Raw genomic sequence first — 7,002 nt, 5'->3', positions numbered from 1 at the left:
CCCCACGGCTCTCAAACCCAGACTGCTGCACTGGCTGGATGACAGAAGGAGGAAGGGAAGAAAGGTAAGGGTGGAAAAGGGATGATATGTAAAGTCTCGTGAGATGTTTTGGTGTCATTCCACAAAAAAAGTAACTTAAACTACTTAAATTTGTCACCTAAACCCTAAAAAAATCATTTACACACTCAAAATATCAATGTGTCTAAGTACACACCATAAGATAGTCAAAAATCAAATGTGGAAGAATTTTTACATGACAATCCAAATTCCAGAGAAGTTTAGCTGCTGTCTCACATCAAAGTAAAGCAAGTGTGTAATGATTTCAAATATAAACCCATAATTTATTAACAACAGAACATAGAAAACATTAGAAATGTTTAAACTTAGAGAATATAAACTCTGAAGGAAAAAAATAGGGCAAATTTTAATTTGAACATTACTTGAGACTGTTGTTTATGACTGTAGCTGCATTTTGTAGTGACTCCTGTGGTAGTGCGTACTGTGTACTACTACTGTGTATTAGTGTGTACTACTGTACTACTACTCTTACCAGACCAGCAGAGTGGTGATCAGTGCTGGTGACACCTGGGCCCGGGTTCCACCAGTCTATCAATCCAAGCCTGTTATTCATTCTGTCTCTTTCTCTCTTCACCTGCAGGCACCTGGTCGCTGATATGGCTGCGTCCCAATACTCCCCCTCGCTTTCTTCACTAACCCTAACTTTTGCGCGTTCCCGTGAAGGTAGTGGTGTCCCAATTCCTCTTTTCACCAAGGGGGAGGGGGCATAACGAGGGCTAGGGGCTGAGAATATCCCCTTCAAATCGAGGGATTTCAGATGCTGACTTCGCGAGCGAGGGGGTATGAAAATTTCCCAGAATGCTTTTCGTCGTCATTTGCGGACTGAATCAAAATAAAAAACATGGAGGACATTTCTTATTTTTTTGGGAATAAAATCAATATTTTGAGTTAGTTTCTGCATAAAAATGCATTTTGATTACATTTCTCGGCGCAAAAACCAATATTTTACTTTCATAATATTCACTCAGTGAATGTACATAATCCCTTTTTTGTCCGTTGTTCGCTAAGATCGCGCCGGAATATGGTTACGTAACCTACGTAAGCGACGCCGTAGGTTATGTAAGCTGCGCCGTAGGTTACGTAAGCGACGCCGTAGGTTATGTAAGCGACGCCGTAGGTTACGTAAGTGACGGCGTAGGTTACGTAAGCTACGCCGTAGGCTGCGTCTATTTAAAGCTCGCCGACCGAGGAAAACATGCTTTGCAGACTCGTCTCGATTTTGAGCAAGCAAGCATTTTTTCAGTTTTTTTGAGTCAAATGGCGACCCGCAAAGAGCAGGAGGATATTGAAAAGAAAACACACAAATGTTAGTATAATGTCCCATGGAATTAAAAAAATCACAGTGCTTTTGTATGTTTTAACAGTTTGAACAGTACATAGAAATACCACATTGTTTATTGTTTATTTTTAATACCAAAGAGTGAAATTACCGGAGTCAAATTCCTTGTTGGACAATGTTCGAACCTGGCCAATAAAGCTGATTCTGATTCTGAGTTAACGTAAGATAATGCAACATGTGGCTGTTCATGATGAGTCGGGTAGATAACATTGCTGTGTCCTGTTAACTACTCGTTAACTCTCATATTTTCTACAAATTTGTTGGATATTTCACATTACTATAAGGCAGCAACAACCTGATCTCACAAAAATCCGTGAAATGCCCACGACCTCTCACCACTATTTTCCGTGGTACCAACACGGAAACTGGTAAAATTACGTGTGGGCACCACGGATATTGTACCATGCAAAGTCAATGGGATCCGTGGTCGTGATATATACACGAATTATGACATTATTATTATTTATATATTATTCTTATTTATAGTGGCTAAATTATGCGTTTTTGTCGCGCAAGGTACGGTTTTTTACTGTCAGTTTGTAAAAACATGTTTTTAACGCTGTTTTAGCAGTGTTTTAATGATGTTTTAATCTGAGCACCACGGATATAGTACTATGCAAAGTCAATGGGGTCCGTGGTCGTGATATATACACGAATTATGACATTATTATTATTTATATATTATTCTTTGTTATAGTGGCTAAATTATGCGTTTTTGGCGCGCAAGGTACTGATTTTTAATGTCAGTTTGTAAAAGCCCGTTTTTAACGCTGTTTTAGCAGTGTTTTAATGAGGTTTTAATCTGACCACCACGGATATAGTACTATGCAAAGTCAATGGGGTCCGTGGTCGTGATATATACACGAATTATGACATTATTATTATTTATATATTATTCTTTGTTATAGTGGCTAAATTATGCGTTTTTGGCGCGCAAGGTACTGATTTTTAATGTCAGTTTGTAAAAGCCCGTTTTTAACGATGTTTTAGCAGTGTTTTAATGAGGTTTTAATCTGAGCACCACGGATATAGTACTATGCAAAGTCAATGGGGTCCGTGGTCGTGATATATACAGGAAATATGACATTATTATTATTTATATATTATTCTTTGTTATAGTGGCTAAATTATGCGTTTTTGGCGCGCAAGGTACTGATTTTTAATGTCAGTTTGTAAAAGCCCGTTTTTAACGCTGTTTTAGCAGTGTTTTTATGAGGTTTTAATCTGACCACCACGGATATAGTACTATGCAAAGTCAATGGGGTCCGTGGTCGTGATATATACACGAATTATGACATTATTATTATTTATATATTATTCTTTGTTATAGTGGCTAAATTATGCGTTTTTGGCGCGCAAGGTACTGATTTTTAATGTCAGTTTGTAAAAGCCCGTTTTTAACGATGTTTTAGCAGTGTTTTAATGAGGTTTTAATCTGAGCACCACGGATATAGTACTATGCAAAGTCAATGGGGTCCGTGGTCGTGATATATACACGAATTATGACATTATTATTATTTATATATTATTCTTTGTTATAGTGGCTAAATTATGCGTTTTTGGCGCGCAAGGTACTGATTTTTAATGTCAGTTTGTAAAAGCCCGTTTTTAACGCTGTTTTAGCAGTGTTTTTATGAGGTTTTAATCTGACCACCACGGATATAGTACTATGCAAAGTCAATGGGGTCCGTGGTCGTGATATATACACGAATTATGACATTATTATTATTTATATATTATTCTTTGTTATAGTGGCTAAATTATGCGTTTTTGGCGCGCAAGGTACTGATTTTTAATGTCAGTTTGTAAAAGCCCGTTTTTAACGATGTTTTAGCAGTGTTTTAATGAGGTTTTAATCTGAGCACCACGGATATAGTACTATGCAAAGTCAATGGGGTCCGTGGTCGTGATATATACACGAATTATGACATTATTATTATTTATATATTATTCTTTGTTATAGTGGCTAAATTATGCGTTTTTGGCGCGCAAGGTACTGATTTTTAATGTCAGTTTGTAAAAGCCCGTTTTTAACGATGTTTTAGCAGTGTTTTAATGAGGTTTTAATCTGAGCACCACGGATATAGTACTATGCAAAGTCAATGGGGTCCGTGATATATACACGAATTATGACATTATTATTATTTATATATTATTCTTTGTTATAGTGGCTAAATTATGCGTTTTTGTCGCGCAACATACTGTTTTTTACTGTCAGTTTGTAAAAGCCCGTTTTTAACGCTGTTTTAGCAATGTTTTTATGAGGTTTTAATCTGACCACCACGGATATAGTACTATGCAAAGTCAATGGGGTCCGTGGTCGTGATATATACACGTTTTATGACATTATTATTATTTATATATTATTCTTTGTTATAGTGGCTAAATTATGCGTTTTTGTCGCGCAACGTACTGTTTTTTACTGTCAGTTTGTAAAAGCCCGTTTTTAACGCTGTTTTAGCAGTGTTTTTATGAGGTTTTAATCTGACCACCACGGATATAGTAGCCTACTATGCAAAGCAACCTGATCTCACAAAAGTCTGTGAAATGCCCACGACCTATTTCCGTGGTACCAACACGGAAAGTGGTATAATTCCGTGTGACCACCACGATATAGTACTATGCAAAGTCAATGGGATCCATGGTCGTGATATACACACGGATAATGCCCACGACCTATTTTCCGTGGTACCAACACGGAAAGTGCTATAATTCCGTGTGACCAACACGGATATAGTACTGTGCAAAGTCAATGGGATCCGTGGTCGTGATATATACACGTTTTTTGACATTATTATTATTTATATATTATTCTTTGTTAAAGTGGCTAAATTATGCGTTTTTGTTGTGCAAGGTACGGTTTTTTACTGTCAGTTTGTAAAAACATGTTTTTAACGCTGTTTTAGCAGTGTTTTAATGAGGTTTTAATCTGACCACCACGGATATAGTACTATGCAAAGTCAATGGGAGGCGTGGTCGTGATATATACACGTTTTATGACATTATTATTATTTATATATTATTCTTTGTTATAGTGTCTAAATTATGCGTTTTTTGTCGCGCAACGTACTGTTTTTTACTGTAAGTTTGTAAAAGCACGTTTTTAACGCTGTTTTAGGAGTGTTTTAGTGAGGTTTTAATCTGACCACCACGGATATAGTACTATGCAAAGTCAATGGGAGGCGTGGTCGTGATATATACACGAATTATGACATTATTATTATTTATATATTATTCTTTGTTATAGTGGCTAAATTATGCGTTTTTGGCGCGCAAGGTACGGTTTTTACTGCCAGTTTGTAAAAACATGTTTTTAACGCTGTTTTAAGAAGAGACAGGCGATATTTAAAGTTTCTCCCATTTCGTCAACCACAGGGGATTCCCTGGGCGTCCCCTCTACGTCATAGAGTGACGAGGGGGGATCCTGATCACGTGACGGATGCCCCCGAATGAATTTTTAATGAATGATTCCGCGTTACACCAACGCAGAGCCTACGGCGTAGGGTACGCTCGAGTTTTTTTTTTTTTTTGACACTGTGTACAGGTGGATGATCCGTGATCATGGGAATGACTACATGGGGGCCCTTGAGGGAGGTTTCTTACTGGCTACTGAGATGTCATTGATAAATGCCCTATGTTTGTTTAAGGAGGGAGGTGTGGTCATTGCGGTTACCACATTTTGAGATCTGTGGAGTAAAAACAGCCTTCAAAATACTTTTTTATTTCTCAATACCCCTGACAGGAAACACCTTTGTTTATAGTAATAATTAAAAAAAAAAAAAAAAATTCAATTTTTTTTTGGGGGGGGGGGGCCTTATGGGCCCCCCAACAACTCGGGGCCCCAAGCAGTTGCCTGCCTTGCCTGTTCACAAGCTGCGCCCCTGCCGGTGCGTGTGTCCGACAGAGCCGCGCAGTTCCTGGCCGACTCATCATCATCATCATCTTCATCATCATCATGATCATCTTCATCTTCATGATCATCTTCATCATCATCATGATCATCATCATCATCATGATCATCTTCATCATCATCATCATTATCATGATCATCTTCATGATCATCTTCATCTTCATCATCATCATCATGATCATCTTCATCATCATCATCATCATCATCATCATCATCATCATCATCTTCTTCATCTTCATCATCATCAATATCATGATCATCTTCATCTTCATCATCATCATTATGATCATCTTCATCATCTTCATCATCATCATCTTCATCATCTTCATCATCATCATCATGATAATCTTCATCATCATGATCATCATCATCATCATCTTCATCATCATCATCATCATCTTCTTCATCTTCATCATCATCAATATCATGATCATCTTCATCATCATCATCTTCATCATCATCATTATGATCATCATCATCTTCATCATCATCATTATGATCATCTTCATCATCATCATCTTCATCATCATCATCATGATCATCTTCATCTTCATCATCATGATCATCATCTTCATCATCATTATGATCATCTTCATCATCATCATCATCTTCATCATCATCATCATCATGATCATCTTCATCATCATCATCATCATCATGATCAACATCATGATCATCTTCATCATCATCATCATGATCATCTTCATCTTCATCATCATCATCATCATCATCATTATGATCATCATCATCTTCATCATCATCATTATGATCATCTTCATCATCATCATCATGATCATCTTCATCTTCATCATCATGATCATCTTCATCATCATTATGATCATCATCATCATCTTCATCATCATCATCATGATCATCTTCATCATCATCATCATCATGATCATCTTCATCTTCATCATCATCATCATCATGATCATCTTCATCATCATCATCATCATCATCATCAATATCATGATCATCTTCATCTTCATCATCATCACTATGATCATCTTCATCATCTTCATCATCATCATCTTCATCATCATCATCATGATCATCTTCATCATCATGATCATCTTCATCATCATCATCATCATGATCATCTTCATCATCATGATCATCATCATCATCATCATCATCTTCTTCATCTTCATCATCATCAATATCATGATCATCTTCATCTTCATCATCTTCATCATCATCATTATGATCATCTTCATCATCATCATCATTATGATCATCTTCATCATCATCATCTTCATCATCATGATCATCTTCATCTTCATCATCATGATCATCTTCATCATCATCATCTTCATCATCATCATCATCATGATCAGCTTCATCATCATCATCATCATCATCATCTTCATCTTCATCTTCATCATCATCATGATCATCTTCATCATCATCATGATCATCTTCATCATCATCATGTGACCTTCGGAAGTGTCAAAGGTCACCGCGTCTGTTGCTTTTCGGCCTGAAAAGACTATTTCGTGTCTTTTTTTGCATAGTTCCCTAACGCTTTGAGCTAAGACACTGAAATTTTAGATTATGTATCAGGAGGTGACTTTCATCCACTGTGCGGATTTTCAGATCTGTGTGACCTTCGGAAGTGTCAAAGGTCACCGTGTCTGTTGCTTTTCGGCCTGAAAACACTATTTCGTGTCTTTTT

The sequence above is a fragment of the Cololabis saira genome, chromosome 7, assembly GCF_033807715.1.
Source record: "Cololabis saira isolate AMF1-May2022 chromosome 7, fColSai1.1, whole genome shotgun sequence".
Taxonomy (NCBI): Eukaryota; Metazoa; Chordata; class Actinopteri; order Beloniformes; family Belonidae; genus Cololabis; species Cololabis saira.
The sequence above is the reverse complement of the archived record's forward strand: the minus strand, read 5'-3'. Positions refer to the sequence as shown.